Source organism: Lepisosteus platostomus, unplaced genomic scaffold (assembly GCF_059453375.1).
Source record: "Lepisosteus platostomus isolate fLepPlt1 unplaced genomic scaffold, fLepPlt1.hap1 Scaffold_57_H1, whole genome shotgun sequence".
Taxonomy (NCBI): Eukaryota; Metazoa; Chordata; class Actinopteri; order Semionotiformes; family Lepisosteidae; genus Lepisosteus; species Lepisosteus platostomus.
The window spans coordinates 338,862-356,290 of NW_028291674.1; positions in this window are offsets into that span (position 1 = coordinate 338,862).

Consider the following 17,429-nt stretch of genomic DNA (forward strand, 5'->3'; position numbering starts at 1 on the left):
TTACTTGGTGTTGCATTTTAAGCTGTGCATGAGGCAGGACCCGGAGGCTGCTGCTTCTGCTGGTGCTTCTGCTGGGATTGAGGAAGAGCTGAGCGCCATGTAAGGCAAAGACACTGCGTTCCACTTTATCAGGTGCCTGGAGTGTAAGAGCTGCAGATAATATTGAGTCACATTAATCCCAACATATTTCAAATATTATGAAAATTAAATAAATTAAATCAAATAACTTTCATTAAAAAAATCAATCACTCTTTACCTTGCTTTTTCAGTTGTTTTTAAGGAAAATTGATGCCGAGAATGTGTGAATACTGCTTTTTGATGGTTCCAAGACCAATGTGACCTGTTCTATTGCCTGCTAATTGTACGTTCCAGGTTGAAAAATTATTTTTAGGAGGTCAAGGTGTATGAATGATAAGAGAAAAACTGAAATAACCACAGCTACGCAAACACCAGTCCACCAAAAAAAAATCATTTAATTAAAATAAGGTAACATTTTTTTTTCATCATCATACGGATGAACTGTGCTAAATGTGTTTCTAAAAAGAAAAAGCAGGACGTGAGTCGTGAGCCAAGATCATGACTCTTTTGCTCTTCTTCACATCAGTTTTCATCTGCGAGGAGGAGGAGGAGGGCGGCTCCTGATGTGCTGACACTTGGGGAAGTGCCTCTGTGCCGGCCTGGGGGCAAAGCGCCGGCCGCAGTGAGGGCAGGGCACGTAGTCGGGGTTTGGATTCGCGGGGGGCTGGGGCAGGTTCACAACTTTCCCTCCTTGCGTGATCACCTGCTGCACCTCCCTGGCCTGTTTGATGCTCCGAATGAAATCCTCGTGCTTCTGCCTCCAGTTGTTCTTTCTCAGCTGGGAACAGGAAATGAAACCAATAAAACAGCTTCCAGAAAAAGTCCAGACTAGCACTGCGTACACAGTCTGGTCGCAAACCATTCACAAGGCAAGAAAATATCAATACAGTAATAACGTAGCTTTCTGGGGCCACCTTTCAGGTCATTGGGTAGAGAGTACAATTTACGTAGTTATGGTTTTGTTTCCTGTGAGTGCTATTTGCTTGATATGTAGATTTTTACAACAGAATTCAGAAGTCACTAAGACACATTTATTCTGTCTGGCAAATGTGCCTTTGCGGCAGTTTTTCAGAAGAGTACTTCATAAAACACTTATTTATTGTTTACATTGATTTATAAGCTGAGTCTGACTCTAGGAGAAAAAAAGGGAAGCTTGGAAAGAGTTTAAGGATAGCCCTTACCACGATTGGCGGTTTAACCTTCTTCTTATGGATGTATGTCTCCAGTTCTGTTCCCTTGGCCCTGTGCTTGAAAGAGTCAAAAACCTTCCTCTTTGAATTCTGAAGCTTCTTGCAGATCTTGCTGTGTTTCTCCAGCCTCTCTACAGCAAACTTCCCGTGACACAGTTCACAGGGCACCAGCTGAGGGTTTCCACTCTGGCTATTCTCATATGGAAATTGCTCAGCGGTAGGGCACATCAGACTTGTAGGGGACAAATATCTGTTTTCCACTGACAGAGTTTGTTCATCCAGACATGTGGTGTTATTTCTGAAGTGGCCCTGCGCGGTCTGTGCCGCTGACACGTCGCTTTCAGGGAGCCTTGCTTTCTTGAGATACTTTCTCCTTCCACAGGGGACGTCTTCTAGCCCACGGCTGCAAGGGCTCACTTGACGTCTCTCCTGATGGGAAAGCGCAGAGGGAAAGTGCGATTCTGCGCATCCGCCATCTTCCATTGGAGAACCATAATCAAGGTTGTCTCCTCTGATAGGAAGGGCTTTCCTTGGAGTGAAGGCTTTTTGCTTCTCCATTCTGCAGGTCAGAAGAGGCACGGCCTTAGAGCGGTGGTTGGCCCATGGTCCTCTGGGGCAAAGCTCGCTCTGCCTCGCCTCTATTTTCCCTTCCGGCCACCTCTCTGGAGTCTTCCATCTCTCTCGGAACCATCCTCAGCTCCTCCTGAGCTCTGAAGAGCTTCGCCTGCATCATGGCCTCCTTCTGGCGAATCTCGTCCTTCATCATGGCCTCCTTCCGGCGCATCTCATCCTGCAGGCTGGCCTCCCTCCGGCGATGCTCCTCCTTCAGCGCGGCCTCTGCCTCGGCCACTTTTCGTAGCTCCTCTTGCAACTGAAAGTGCTCCTTCCCATTGGCATGAGAAGGGCATTGCCCTGGAGGGGTCGCCACCATGGGGAGGACAGTCCTGTCCTTAGGTTTGCGTACTCTTGAGCCCCTCCTGCCCGGCCTCTCGCAGGGCCTCTCATGACCATCCTGAGGCGGGGTGGGGGCAAACAAGGAATCACTCTGTGCGTCCGGGCGGTCCACAGCCCGAACCTCACCAGGGCCGGAGACTTTCCTGTTACCCATAGGCTTCAGGGGGTAAGACCGATCATACCCCACAATGTTCTTCTCGGGGCCCTGTTGGGCTTGGAAGCGATAGCTGTTCCCCATCTTCTTCTCCGCAGCGTATTTGACATATTGGAAACATTTTCTCATCTTCTGTAGAGCTGCCTCCTGCCGCCGATTGTACATGGCGATCATTTTTTTCTCTTTTTCCTGCATCAGTTTCTCTTGGAAGGTGTCCTTCAGAAGCTGTATCTTGGGAGGCGGGCAGTACGTGGAAATCAGATCCTGTTGCCTTAAGGGCGCGGGTCGATTCGAGTCTGTGTCCTTCGGGGAGGGGGACAGAGCACCAGGCTTAGGACTGGGCTCCATTGGCAAATGAGATATGAGCTTTGTTTCCCAGGTATCTGGAAAAGGCAAAAATGGCAAATAAATGATATCCTGCACAGTCTAGTATGGTCTAATAGAAAAGAATAAAAAAAAACAATTCAGGAAATACACAACTTTTGAATATTAAACCTAATGGTGTTGAATGCTGCATGCTGACTCAGTAGGAGACAGATCCTAAACACAAACATTATAATAAACATTTGTTTCCCAAATAACATTCTCAATGTTCAGAATGCTTAAAGTCATGAGCTTTTTTAAAAATGTTTAACTGAAACCTGGAAATGTGCTATTTCATTTCAAAGCTTGTATTATATCTATGATATAAATGTTTTTTTATATAAAATTAACCCATTATGCAACAGGGGTTTGAGCAAAAGTCACTGTGAATAAGGGAATTTATCAATATTAATTAGCCGTTTCACTACATTATAGATAGCTGAAGGATTATGATACAGTATATCGATTTCGCTACAAATTGACAAGCATATTTGATGACACTTACCAAACAAGTTTTAAACAGCGGAGAAATAGTTCACCACGACGATAGCAATGCAATGTTTGACTGCATCTCCCTATGTGATATATCTGTATTTGGGTATATACAGATCACGTAATTCAGGGAGCACTGTTACATCAGGTCACCAACCATTATTACGACGCTCATATGTCATAGAGCTCCTTAGGATGTTTGTATAATCTTTATCCACATTTTCATATGGCCGCAGTTACGGCGTTTATTTTACAGTTAATGTAACAGGGTGTCATTATATTTTTCTGTCTTTATGGTGGCAGACCACTTAAATAAATCTGAGTAGGCGGTTTCTACAAGTGAGTCAGATAAAATATTAAATATACAGTAAAAGCTCACACCTATTCATACCCTTTATGTACTGTATATCTACAATTACGTATACTACGTATACAGTTATCGTATACTATAATACGATAACTACCATTACAAAATGTCTCCCTTTTGATTTGAAGTGGTTCTTTTAAATAAGTAAATTGCAATCACTTAGCCTACATCTGAGCTCCTAATTCATCGCGACGACGGACTGAGACTCCAGTTGGATTTGTGAGAAGTAAAGGGGTGTGCCTGTTTTAAAACCGATTCATACGTCTTAAACACATGGACATAGATAGCAGTCTGTGTTATATAATTTATCTTTTTATTTTATTTAAATTTATCACATACACATTTTCAAAGTAACTGTACCCCTTTTAATTATGATCCCCATCGCTCACAGCTCCGAAGGTGAGACGAGGGCTACTTCAGATGGGATTTCCAATATTTCTCTCTTAGCTTGTATACCGGTGGAAAGGAGAGGGGTCTTAAAACGTGTTGATAGTAAGATTGGGATGTATTTGCAGTCTAGATATAGTTTTTTTAATGTTCGGAGCCGCCACAGATTCATTTTCTTACGACTGCTTTTCTGGATGACAATGACAATGCAAACGATGGTGTTAAGGCGAGGCTGTGCCTTAAGGCTCCTCTGCTTACAATATTCAGCGCGTAAATCGCAAACGAGCACCTTCCCTTACGATGAAAATGCAGAAAATAAGACCACGAGATTTAAACCTACGGCTTACAAATTTATGCGTAAACACTAAAACCGTATCTTTAGCAAAACTGGCGAGACAATGTGTTTTATCATTTAAAAAAGTACTGGAAAATAATTAAAGGTTATCACGATAAACAGAGGTTACTGATCTACTACTGTACGCTGTGACCAAAAATGAGAGTCCCCCGATCCTCGCAGCCTTCATGCTTTGGTCTTGGCCTGGCCGTTTTTTTTAAGATAATGGGGTCAAGTTAAGAAATTATGCAAGTTTCTAATCAAATCCAAGGGCGCCTCGATCTCCTAAACATCTTTAGAAGGCCGACGGACCACACTGCACGGTCCGGGTCCGTTCCCTGACCCGGTTCTGGATAATGCCAGCTTAAAGTGAAAAATTCTACTGTACATATTATGTTTCTTATTATGGTATATATGTATAATATAGCGCGACCGCTTCACGAAGCTAGAAAGAAAGTTATCCGCCATTTTTATTTTACCTGCAATTGAATTTGCCATTAAAATCATTATTAATACCGCAGCTGCTAAATAACTTACCTAAAAGGGTTCAGATACAAAAGCACTTGAGCTGTAATGTTTGTATACTGTTGGCCCGATGACCTACTTCAAGAAGAATTGTTACATAGACCGCCAAGGACTGTCATCACACTTTACGTCATAAAGCGCTTTAAAACTTTAGACAAGTTCAACACCTCATATTTTGTACTGTTTATCATGGTAAAAGCAACTCAAAGCAATTCTAAAAATGATCGAAAGGTAAAAATACAAGCTTATACGAGCTGTCGTTTTAACATTTATAACATATATTTAAACAAAACATATATAATCTATTTTAATAAAATAGAAAAGTGTTCTTAGTCTTCACTTAAAAGCTGTTAGAAGCTGCCTTTCTGACAAGAGAGTTCTGTGAGTTCCACAGTCTCAGTGCATTAAAGTCAAAACCAGTTGCTTTTTATTTCCTGTTTTACGACAGAGCAAGGAGGGTGTCCACAGACCACTGTGCACCTGCAGACTGATATGGGGGGTAAAAAGTCTAGAAGTTAGTAAATAAGATTTTAACATATGTTCTAAAACACACCGGACACCTGTACAGTGATGCCAACACAGTGATCTGAGCTCCTTCTTTGAGTTAAATCCTAGCATCTGCATTTTTTACAAGTTGTTGCTATGGCAGAGCATGACCAGAGCATAACAGAAACCACCCATTTTCTAACCGCTTCATCCAATTCAGGGTCAGGGGGTCAGGGGGTCGCGGGGCACGGGGGAGCCAGAGCCTCAGAAAGTAATAAGCAGGAGATACCTGGGACTGGATGGTAGTCCAATGCAGGGAAGACACAGACACTCACCAATTATCCCAGAAGCCAATTAACCTACCAGTAGTTCTTTGAAGTGTGGGAGGAAGCCGGAGCACCCAAAGCAAACTCATGCAAACATGGGGAGAACATACAAGCTCCATACAGATAGCACCCCAGGTCCAGAAGTGTACCCAGGGCCTCAGCACTGTGAGCTAGCAATGCTAAACGCTGGGCTACTGTGCATGCTAATTTCTAGGCATCAGGTGATCAATCAGGTAGTGTTTCTCAGATAAAAGGACACCAGTAATTTAGTATGAGATTCAAATTGACCTCAGAACAAAATATAACTTATGTTATATAACTTATATAGAACTTACTACAGCATAACTGTCTTATTTGCAGAAAATATTAACAGCATGCCTATTAAACATACAGTATCTAGCAATCAGCAATCAAAATAAAAACATTTCCAAACATGGAAACTGCCCAGTTAATGAAGCATTTCAAAGACATTAATCTATTCAATAATTACAGTTTTAAGTAGATAACAGATTTATATTCAGATTACGAAAGCATCATAACAACTGCTGCTTGTGTAAGGAATCCATGAATACCACTGTACATGAGAATTCCACACCTATTTGTAATCAATACACAAAATCCTATTGAATTTCAGGTACTTGTTTATTCAGCATTGCTTGACTCCGCGGACTCCTTGTTGTTTCAATATTCTAGCAATAGGACTAATCGCCAATACAGTGCCGTTGTAATCTATTCCTTCTGCCAGCAGAGGACGGTATTCGCACAGCCAGTTCAGGATAAGATACGGTCCTCGCAGTTCACAGTACAACTGGCCAAAGCCGTATTCGGAATATGCTCTCGATAACCTCGTTTAGTTTAAGTACGGCCATATTTCATATCAACCCACAGATGCATTGCATAAACACTAGAATTCTGGTTGTACTTAAATTGACCTTATACGTTTTGGATTATGTTTAACCTTCTTCAATTTCTTCAACCATATTTTGAGATGATTACGTTTACAGAAGCAAATATTATTCAGTGCTTTTTCTTCACTCCTTTAATCAAACCCACATTTCTATAAGGAGGGCCATTGTGAAACTCCCCAAAGTGAGCTGAATTAATCTTTTATTCTTCACACCTGCGAAGTCATTCCTACATTGTGTAATTTGAAGGCCTTTCATTATTCACGTATACTACAACATCTGAAAATAATGGGTCTTGAAATAGTTGAATGAAAGAAAATCCTGAATAACTCCTCCAAATGCGTGTTACACTTTCATCAAGTACACACACTTTGAATGTGATGAACTATAAAAAGTTATTTTAACCATACCCAATGGAGCTCAGGAGTGCGATTGCATACACAATCATGTTTTCAGTGTTTGGACATCAGCCGTACATCAGAACAATCATTTCACTAACACAGCTCCATGTTGAGTGACTTCCCTCCAAGAACACAAAGTCACTTTCCCTTAGCAATTATTGCATGGACTTTGATTATCTGCCTTCTGCATCAAGCCCTGTATTATATATACGGTACAAAGCCAAGCTTTGGGATAGTGCTTTGTTTGGATCCTTGTCTTGATCCTTTTGGATCCCAGGCTGCTCATTTGCAAATGAGTTTTGACATTAATTATAGTGACTATAGCAATGAGCTGGCACTGTGGTTCACAGAGCTGGGGTCCTGGGTTCAATTCCTGGGGTGCAGTCTGGATGGAATTGTATGTTCTCCCTTCATTTGTGTGGATTTCTTCCAGGTGCTCCAGTTTCTTCCCACAGTCCAAAGACATACAGTACTAGTAGGTTAAGGTGGAACTACAGTCCCAATTTTGCAGACACAAAATTATTTAATTTCAGTCACAAAATAAAATCATTGACATTATAGAAAAACTTTACAAACTCAAAATTGAGCACAAAATCATGAATTTTGTGAAAGGACTGTAAGTTACGCCATGTAGTAACAAATTCGCATTCAAGTTCCACACAAACTGCGATGTGATGCAGCCCTTCCTGCTCACTAATCACTGTAATGACTAATGCAATGTGATGTAGGAGAGAAAGGGTATAGGTTATGCAGCAAACATTTCACTGCAAAAAACGTCCCATTCCAAGGTTCTTTATGCAGAGTTAACAATGTAGTATTATTTATTGGCAAAAACGTAAAAAAGTTGAGAGCAATATTTCCATTGGATTAAACGAGATGTATTCACAAGCCTGCTCCTTTACAATGTCACAGGGCCACAACAGATTATAGGAAGTTTTGCTGCCTCGTTCTGAATCGCAGAACATGGTAATTCTTTAACCTTGAAATGTAGTCTATTTTGTGATGTAATGATGCAATGTCCCTTTACTGAGAGCCAGCAATCAACGGATGTGTCTGATCGTGAATGGTTTTCCCTGTTGTTTGTTGTATTACTTGGTGTTGCATTTTAAGCTGTGCATGAGGCAGGACCCGGAGGCTGCTGCTTCTGCTGGTGCTTCTGCTGGGATTGAGGAAGAGCTGAGCGCCATGTAAGGCAAAGACACTGCGTTCCACTTTATCAGGTGCCTGGAGTGTAAGAGCTGCAGATAATATTGAGTCACATTAATCCCAACATATTTCAAATATTATGAAAATTAAATAAATTAAATCAAATAACTTTCATTAAAAAAATCAATCACTCTTTACCTTGCTTTTTCAGTTGTTTTTAAGGAAAATTGATGCCGAGAATGTGTGAATACTGCTTTTTGATGGTTCCAAGACCAATGTGACCTGTTCTATTGCCTGCTAATTGTACGTTCCAGGTTGAAAAATTATTTTTAGGAGGTCAAGGTGTATGAATGATAAGAGAAAAACTGAAATAACCACAGCTACGCAAACACCAGTCCACCAAAAAAAAATCATTTAATTAAAATAAGGTAACATTTTTTTTTCATCATCATACGGATGAACTGTGCTAAATGTGTTTCTAAAAAGAAAAAGCAGGACGTGAGTCGTGAGCCAAGATCATGACTCTTTTGCTCTTCTTCACATCAGTTTTCATCTGCGAGGAGGAGGAGGAGGGCGGCTCCTGATGTGCTGACACTTGGGGAAGTGCCTCTGTGCCGGCCTGGGGGCAAAGCGCCGGCCGCAGTGAGGGCAGGGCACGTAGTCGGGGTTTGGATTCGCGGGGGGCTGGGGCAGGTTCACAACTTTCCCTCCTTGCGTGATCACCTGCTGCACCTCCCTGGCCTGTTTGATGCTCCGAATGAAATCCTCGTGCTTCTGCCTCCAGTTGTTCTTTCTCAGCTGGGAACAGGAAATGAAACCAATAAAACAGCTTCCAGAAAAAGTCCAGACTAGCACTGCGTACACAGTCTGGTCGCAAACCATTCACAAGGCAAGAAAATATCAATACAGTAATAACGTAGCTTTCTGGGGCCACCTTTCAGGTCATTGGGTAGAGAGTACAATTTACGTAGTTATGGTTTTGTTTCCTGTGAGTGCTATTTGCTTGATATGTAGATTTTTACAACAGAATTCAGAAGTCACTAAGACACATTTATTCTGTCTGGCAAATGTGCCTTTGCGGCAGTTTTTCAGAAGAGTACTTCATAAAACACTTATTTATTGTTTACATTGATTTATAAGCTGAGTCTGACTCTAGGAGAAAAAAAGGGAAGCTTGGAAAGAGTTTAAGGATAGCCCTTACCACGATTGGCGGTTTAACCTTCTTCTTATGGATGTATGTCTCCAGTTCTGTTCCCTTGGCCCTGTGCTTGAAAGAGTCAAAACCCTTCCTCTTTGAATTCTGAAGCTTCTTGCAGATCTTGCTGTGTTTCTCCAGCCTCTCTACAGCAAACTTCCCGTGACACAGTTCACAGGGCACCAGCTGAGGGTTTCCACTCTGGCTATTCTCATATGGAAATTGCTCAGCGGTAGGGCACATCAGACTTGTAGGGGACAAATATCTGTTTTCCACTGACAGAGTTTGTTCATCCAGACATGTGGTGTTATTTCTGAAGTGGCCCTGCGCGGCCTGTGCCGCTGACACGTCGCTTTCAGGGAGCCTTGCTTTCTTGAGATACTTTCTCCTTCTACAGGGGACGTCTTCTAGCCCACGGCTGCAAGGGCTCACTTGACGTCTCTCCTGATGGGAAAGCGCAGAGGGAAAGTGCGATTCTGCGCATCCGCCATCTTCCATTGGAGAACCATAATCAAGGTTGTCTCCTCTGATAGGAAGGGCTTTCCTTGGAGTGAAGGCTTTTTGCTTCTCCATTCTGCAGGTCAGAAGAGGCACGGCTTTAGAGCGGTGGTTGGCCCATGGTCCTCTGGGGCAAAGCTCGCTCTGCCTCGCCTCTATTTTCCCTTCCGGCCACCTCTCTGGAGTCTTCCATCTCTCTCGGAACCATCCTCAGCTCCTCCTGAGCTCTGAAGAGCTTCGCCTGCATCATGGCCTCCTTCTGGCGAATCTCGTCCTTCATCATGGCCTCCTTCCGGCGCATCTCATCCTGCAGGCTGGCCTCCCTCCGGCGATGCTCCTCCTTCAGCGCGGCCTCTGCCTCGGCCACTTTTCGTAGCTCCTCTTGCAACTGAAAGTGCTCCTTCCCATTGGCATGAGAAGGGCATTGCCCTGGAGGGGTCGCCACCATGGGGAGGACAGTCCTGTCCTTAGGTTTGCGTACTCTTGAGCCCCTCCTGCCCGGCCTCTCGCAGGGCCTCTCATGACCATCCTGAGGCGGGGTGGGGGCAAGCAAGGAATCACTCTGTGCGTCCGGGCGGTCCACAGCCCGAACCTCACCAGGGCCGGAGACTTTCCTGTTACCCATAGGCTTCAGGGGGTAAGACCGATCATACCCCACAATGTTCTTCTCGGGGCCCTGTTGGGCTTGGAAGCGATAGCTGTTCCCCATCTTCTTCTCCGCAGCGTATTTGACATATTGGAAACATTTTCTCATCTTCTGTAGAGCTGCCTTCTGCCGCCGATTGTACATGGCGATCATTTTTTTCTCCTTTTCCTGCATCAGTTTCTCTTGGAAGGTGTCCTTCAGAAGCTGTATCTTGGGAGGCGGGCAGTACGTGGAAATCAGATCCTGTTGCCTTAAGGGCGCGGGTCGATTCGAGTCTGTGTCCTTCGGGGAGGGGGACAGAGCACCAGGCTTAGGACTGGGCTCCATTGGCAAATGAGATATGAGCTTTGTTTCCCAGGTATCTGGAAAAGGCAAAAATGGCAAATAAATGATATCCTGCACAGTCTAGTATGGTCTAATAGAAAAGAATAAAAAAAAAACAATTCAGGAAATAAACAACTTTTTAATATTAAACCTAATGGTGTTGAATGCTGCATGCTGACTCAGTAGGAGACAGATCCTAAACATAAACATTATAATAAACATTTGTTTCCCAAATAACATTCTCAATGTTCAGAATGCTTAAAGTCATGAGCTTTTTTAAAAATGTTTAACTGAAACCTGGAAATGTGCTATTTCATTTCAAAGCTTGTATTATATCTATGATATAAATGTTTTTTTATATAAAATTAACCCATTATGCAACAGGGGTTTGAGCAAAAGTCACTGTGAATAAGGGAATTTATCAATATTAATTAGCCGTTTCACTACATTATAGATAGCTGAAGGATTATGATACAGTATATCGATTTCGCTACAAATTGACAAGCATATTTGATGACACTTACCAAACAAGTTTTAAACAGCGGAGAAATAGTTCACCACGACGATAGCAATGCAATGTTTGACTGCATCTCCCTATGTGATATATCTGTATTTGGGTATATACAGATCACGTAATTCAGGGAGCACTGTTACGTCAGGTCACCAACCATTATTACGACGCTCATATGTCATAGAGCTCCTTAGGATGTTTGTATAATCTTTATCCAAATTTTCATATGGCCGCAGTTACGGCGTTTATTTTACAGTTAATGTAACAGGGTGTCATTATATTTTTCTGTCTTTATGGTGGCAGACCACTTAAATAAATCTGAGTAGGCGGTTTCTACAAGTGGGTCAGATAAAATATTAAATATACAGTAAAAGCTCACACCTATTCATACCCTTTATGTACTGTATATCTACAATTACGTATACTACGTATACAGTTATCGTATACTATAATACGATAACTACCATTACAAAATGTCTCCCTTTTGATTTGAAGTGGTTCTTTTAAATAAGTAAATTGCAATCACTTAGCCTACATCTGAGCTCCTAATTCATCGCGACGACGGACTGAGACTCCAGTCGGATTTGTGAGAAGGGGTGTGCCTGTTTTAAAACCGATTCATACGTCTTAAACACATGGACATAGATAGCAGTCTGTGTTATATAATTTATCTTTTTATTTTATTTAAATTTAAGTATCACATACACATTTTCAAAGTAACTGTACCCCTTTTAATTATGATCCCCATCGCTCACAGCTCCGAAGGTGAGACGAGGGCTACTTCAGATGGGATTTCCAATATTTCTCTCTTAGCTTGTATACCGGTGGAAAGGAGAGGGGTCTTAAAACGTGTTGATAGTAAGATTGGGATGTATTTGCAGTCTAGATATAGTTTTTTTAATGTTCGGAGCCGCCACAGATTCATTTTCTTACGACTGCTTTTCTGGATGACAATGACAATGCAAAGGATGGTGTTAAGGCGAGGCTGTGCCTTAAGGCTCCTCTGCTTACAATATTCAGCGCGTAAATCGCAAACGAGCGCCTTCCCTTACGATGAAAATGCAGAAAATAAGACCACGAGATTTAAACCTACGGCTTACAAATTTATGCGTAAACACTAAAACCGTATCTTTAGCAAAACTGGCGAGACAATGTGTTTTATCATTTTAAAAAGTACTGGAAAATAATTAAAGGTTATCACGATAAACAGAGGTTACTGATCTACTACTGTACGCTGTGACCAAAAATGAGAGTCCCCCGATCCTCGCAGCCTTCATGCTTTGGTCTTGGCCTGGCCGTTTTTTTTTTAGGATAATGGGGTCAAGTTAAGAAATTATGCAAGTTTCTAATCAAATCCAAGGGCGCCCCGATCTCCTAAACATCTTTAGAAGGCCGACGGACCACACTGCACGGTCCGGGTCCGTTCCCTGACCCGGTTCTGGATAATGCCAGCTTAAAGTGAAAAATTCTACTGTACATATTATGTTTCTTATTATGGTATATATGTATAATACAGCGCGACCGCTTCACGAAGCTAGAAAGAAAGTTATCCGCCTTTTTTATTTTACCTGCAATTGAATTTGCCATTAAAATCATTATTAATACCGCAGCTGCTAAATAACTTACCTAAAAGCGTTCAGATACAAAAGCACTTGAGCTGTAATGTTTGTATACTGTTGGCCCGATGACCTACTTCAAGAAGAATTGTTACATAGACCGCCAAGGACTGTCATCACACTTTACGTCATAAAGCGCTTTAAAACTTTAGACAAGTTCAACACCTCATATTTTGTACTGTTTATCATGGTAAAAGCAACTCAAAGCAATTATAAAAATGATCGAAAGGTAAAAATACAAGCTTATACGAGCTGTCGTTTTAACATTTATAACATATATTTAAACAAAACATATATAATCTATTTTAATAAAATAGAAAAGTGTTCTTAGTCTTCACTTAAAAGCTGTTAGAAGCTGCCTTTCTGACAAGAGAGTTCTGTGAGTTCCACAGTCTCAGTGCATTAAAGTCAAAACCAGTTGCTTTTTATTTCCTGTTTTACGACAGAGCAAGGAGGGTGTCCACAGACCACTGTGCACCTGCAGGCTGATATGGGGGGTAAAAAGTCTAGAAGTGAGTAAATAAGATTTTAGCACATGTTCTAAAACAAACCGGACACCTGTACAGTGATGCCAACACAGTAATCTGAGCTCCTTCTTTGAGTTAAATCCTAGCATCTGCATTTTTTACAAGTTGTTGCTATGGCAGAGCATGACCAGAGCATAACAGAAACCACCCATTTTCTAACCGCTTCATCCAATTCAGGGTCAGGGGGTCAGGGGGTCAGGGGGTCGCGGGGCACGGGGGAGCCAGAGCCTCAGAAAGTAATAAGCAGGAGATACCTGGGACTGGATGGTAGTCCAATGCAGGGAAGACACAGACACTCACCAATTATCCCAGAAGCCAATTAACCTACCAGTAGTTCTTTGAACTGTGGGAGGAAGCCGGAGCACCCAAAGCAAACTCATGCAAACATGGGGAGAACATACAAGCTCCATACAGATAGCACCCCAGGTCCAGAAGTGTACCCAGGGCCTCAGCACTGTGAGCTAGCAATGCTAAACGCTGGGCTACTGTGCATGCTAATTTCTAGGCATCAGGTGATCAATCAGGTAGTGTTTCTCAGATAAAAGGACACCAGTTATTTAGTATGAGATTCAAATTGACCTCAGAACAAAATATAACTTATGTTATATAACTTATATAGAACTTACTACAGCATAACTGTCTTATTTGGCTCTTGTAGAAAATATTAACAGCATGCCTATTAAACATACAGTATCTAGCAATCAGCAATCAAAATAAAAACATTTCCAAACATGGAAACTGCCCAGTTAATGAAGCATTTCAAAGACATTAATCTATTCAATAATTACAGTTTTAAGTACATAACAGATTTATATTCAGATTACGAAAGCATCATAACAACTGCTGCTTGTGTAAGGAATCCATGAATACCACTGTACATGAGAATTCCACACCTATTTGTAATCAATACACAAAATCCTATTGAATTTCAGGTACTTGTTTATTCAGCATTGCTTGACTCCGCGGACTCCTTGTTGTTTCAATATTCTAGCAATAGGACTAATCGCCAATACAGTGCCGTTGTAATCTATTCCTTCTGCCAGCAGAGGACGGTATTCGCACAGCCAGTTCAGGATAAGATACGCTCCTCGCAGTTCACAGTACAACTGGCCAAAGCCGTATTCGGAATATGCTCTCGATAACCTCGTTTAGTTTAAGTACGGCCATATTTCATATCAACCCACAGATGCATTGCATAAACACTAGAATTCTGGTTGTACTTAAATTGACCTTATACGTTTTGGATTATGTTTAACCTTCTTCAATTTCTTCAACCATATTTTGAGATGATTACGTTTACAGAAGCAAATATTATTCAGTGCTTTTTCTTCACTCCTTTAATCAAACCCACATTTCTATAAGGAGGGCCATTGTGAAACTCCCCAAAGTGAGCTGAATTAATCTTTTATTCTTCACACCTGCGAAGTCATTCCTTCATTGTGTAATATGAAGGCCTTTCATTATTCACGTATACTACAACATCTGAAAATAATCGGTCTTGAAATAGTTGAATGAAAGAAAATCCTGAATAACTCCTCCAAATGCGTGTTACACTTTCATCAAGTACACACACTTTGAATGTGATGAACTATAAAAAGTTATTTTAACCATACCCAATGGAGCTCAGGAGTGCGATTGCATACACAATCATGTTTTCAGTGTTTGGACATCAGCCGTACATCAGAACAATCATTTCACTAACACAGCTCCGTGTTGAGTGACTTCCCTCCAAGAACACAAAGTCACTTTCCCTTAGCAATTATTGCATGGACTTTGATTATCTGCCTTCTGCATCAAGCCCTGTATTATATACGGTACAAAGCCAAGCTTTGGGATAGTGCTTTGTTTGGATCCTTGTCTTGATCCTTTTGGATCCCAGGCTGCTCATTTGCAAATGAGTTTTGACATTAATTATAGTGACTATAGCAATGAGCTGGCACTGTGGTTCACAGAGCTGGGGTCCTGGGTTCAATTCCTGGGGTGCAGTCTGGATGGAATTGTATGTTCTCCCTTCATTTGTGTGGATTTCTTCCAGGTGCTCCAGTTTCTTCCCACAGTCCAAAGACATACAGTACTAGTAGGTTAAGGTGGAACTACAGTCCCAATTTTGCAGACACAAAATTATTTAATTTCAGTCACAAAATAAAATCATTGACATTATAGAAAAACTTTACAAACTCAAAATTGAGCACAAAATCATGAATTTTGTGAAAGGACTGTAAGTTACGCCATGTTGTAACAAATTCGCATTCAAGTTCCACACAAATTGCGATGTGATGCAGCCCTTCCTGCTCACTAATCACTGTAATGACTAATGCAATGTGATGTAGGAGAGAAAGGGTATAGGTTATGCAGCAAACATTTCACTGCAAAAAACGTTCCATTCCAAGGTTCTTTATGCAGAGTTAACAATGTAGTATTATTTATTGGCAAAAACGTAAAAAAGTTGAGAGTTATATTTCCATTGGATTAAACGAGATGTATTCACAAGCCTGCTCCTTTACAATGTCATAGGGCCACAACAGATTATAGGAAGTTTTGCTGCCTCGTTCTGAATCGCAGAACATGGTAATTCTTTAACCTTGAAATGTAGTCTATTTTGTGATGTAATGATGCAATGTCCCTTTACTGAGAGCCAGCAATCAACGGATGTGTCTGATCGTGAATGGTTTTCCCTGTTGTTTGTTGTATTACTTGGTGTTGCATTTTAAGCTGTGCATGAGGCAGGACCCGGAGGCTGCTGCTTCTGCTGGTGCTTCTGCTGGGATTGAGGAAGAGCTGAGCGCCATGTAAGGCAAAGACACTGCGTTCCACTTTATCAGGTGCCTGGAGTGTAAGAGCTGCAGATAATATTGAGTCACATTAATCCCAACATATTTCAAATATTATGAAAATTAAATAAATTAAATCAAATAACTTTCATTAAAAAAATCAATCACTCTTTACCTTGCTTTTTCAGTTGTTTTTAAGGAAAATTGATGCCGAGAATGTGTGAATACTGCTTTTTGATGGTTCCAAGACCAATGTGACCTGTTCTATTGCCTGCTAATTGTACGTTCCAGGTTGAAAAATTATTTTTAGGAGGTCAAGGTGTATGAATGATAAGAGAAAAACTGAAATAACCACAGCTATGCAAACACCAGTCCACCAAAAAAAAATCATTTAATTAAAATAAGGTAACATTTTTTTTCATCATCATACGGATGAACTGTGCTAAATGTGTTTCTAAAAAGAAAAAGCAGGACGTGAGTCGTGAGCCAAGATCATGACTCTTTTGCTCTTCTTCACATCAATTTTCATCTGCGAGGAGGAGGAGGAGGGCGGCTCCTGATGTGCTGACACTTGGGGATGTGCCTCTGTGCCGGCCTGGGGGCAAAGCGCCGGCCGCAGTGAGGGCAGGGCACGTAGTCGGGGTTTGGATTCGCGGGGGGCTGGGGCAGGTTCACAACTTTCCCTCCTTGCGTGATCACCTGCTGCACCTCCCTGGCCTGTTTGATGCTCCGAATGAAATCCTCGTGCTTCTGCCTCCAGTTGTTCTTTCTCAGCTGGGAACAGGAAATGAAACCAATAAAACAGCTTCCAGAAAAAGTCCAGACTAGCACTGCGTACACAGTCTGGTCGCAAACCATTCACAAGGCAAGAAAATATCAATACAGTAATAACGTAGCTTTCTGGGGCCACCTTTCAGGTCATTGGGTAGAGAGTACAATTTACGTAGTTATGGTTTTGTTTCCTGTGAGTGCTATTTGCTTGATATGTAGATTTTTACAACAGAATTCAGAAGTCACTAAGACACATTTATTCTGTCTGGCAAATGTGCCTTTGCGGCAGTTTTTCAGAAGAGTACTTCATAAAACACTTATTTATTGTCTACATTGATTTATAAGCTGAGTCTGACTCTAGGAGAAAAAAAGGGAAGCTTGGAAAGAGTTTAAGGATAGCCCTTACCACGATTGGTGGTTTAACCTTCTTCTTATGGATGTATGTCTCCAGTTCTGTTCCCT